This window comes from Orycteropus afer, unplaced genomic scaffold (genome assembly GCF_000298275.1).
Source record: "Orycteropus afer afer isolate SDZICR_OR568_19922 unplaced genomic scaffold, OryAfe1.0 scaffold00010, whole genome shotgun sequence".
In the NCBI taxonomy this organism is placed as follows: Eukaryota; Metazoa; Chordata; class Mammalia; order Tubulidentata; family Orycteropodidae; genus Orycteropus; species Orycteropus afer.
In genome coordinates, this window is record NW_006921597.1 from 8,133,827 (window position 1) to 8,135,220 (window position 1,394).

General features: G+C 37.4%; 1 protein-coding gene across 1 annotated transcript in view; it reads right to left on the reverse strand.

Annotated features, from left to right (window-relative positions):
- Positions 1 to 1,394, reverse strand: part of PTGFRN (prostaglandin F2 receptor inhibitor) — a gene marked incomplete at its 5' end in the record, with an annotated part of 61,064 nt that overhangs the window by 23,123 nt on the left and 36,547 nt on the right. The window lies entirely within an intron of this gene.

Consider the following 1,394-nt stretch of genomic DNA (forward strand, 5'->3'; position numbering starts at 1 on the left):
ATAACGACCCTATAAGGACAGGGTAGAACTGCCCCATAGGGTTTCTAAGCCTATAATCTTTAGGGGAAGTAGACTGCCACATTTTTCTCCCTCAGAGCAGTGGGTAGATTTGAACCACTGACTTTTCTGTTAGCAGTTAAGTGCTTAACCACAGTGCCACCAGGGCTCCTCCCCAAATTGATCTACAGAATCAATACAATCTCTATCAAAGTCCCAGCTATCTCTTTTGCAGAAATTGATAGGCTGATCCTAAAATTCATATGGAAATGTAAGGGGACTTAGAGTTGTCAAGACAATTTTGAAAAAGAAAAACAGAATTGGAAGGTTCATACGTCCTGATTTCAAAATTAACTACAAAGCTGTAGTAACCAAGACAATGTGGTACTGGCATAAGGACATAGAAATCAATGGAATAGAATTGAGAGTCCGGAAATAAACCCTTACACTTACGGTCAATTGATTTTTCACAAGGGTGCCAATAATATTCAATGGCAGAAAGACTTTTCAACAAGTTGTGCTGGGACAACTGGCTATCCACACGCAAAAGAATAAAGTTGGACCCCTTCTTCGTAGAATACACAAAAATTAACTCAAAATGGTTCATAATCCTAAACATAGGAGCTAAAATTATCAGACTCTGAAAAGCAAATACAGGTGTAAATCTTAGTAACCTTGGATTCAGCAACAGTTTCTTAGATTTGACACTAAACCATAAGTGACACAAGACAAATTAGATACATCAAATTCATCAAAACTTTCTATTTTGGTATTTCAAAGGATACCATCAATGGAACAAAACTCAAAATCATAAAAAAGACCAGGCTTACTGGTCTCATAGAGACTGGTGAAACCCCTGAAACTAGAGCCCCAAGTCACCTTTCAGGCATAGAATTGAACTCACTTCCAAGGCTTAACTCTCAGCCAAACAATAGTCAAACCTATGAGCTAAACAACTACATCAGGGACATGTACTCCTTAGAACAATCTACCATGGGAGATCAGAGGGCAGCATTTTCATAGGGAGAAAGGTAGGGAGGCAGGAATGCACTAGCAAGAAGGACACAGGGAAAGGGTAACCACAGGGAGGAAGTAGGAAGAGAGCTGTTACACTGTGGGGAATGTAACCATTGTCACAAAGCAAAATATGTATGAATTGTTGAATGTAAAACGAATTTGCTTTGTAAAATTTCACCTAAATCACAGCAAAAAATTTTAAAATAAGAATGAAAACACACACACACACACAAAAGGATACCATCAAGACAGTGGAAAGACAACCCAGAGATTAGGAGAAAATATTTTCAAATCAGATATCTGATAAGGGACTTATATCTAGACTATATGAAGAATTCTTACAATTCAACAATAAAAAGAGAAATAGCTCAATTTAAAAA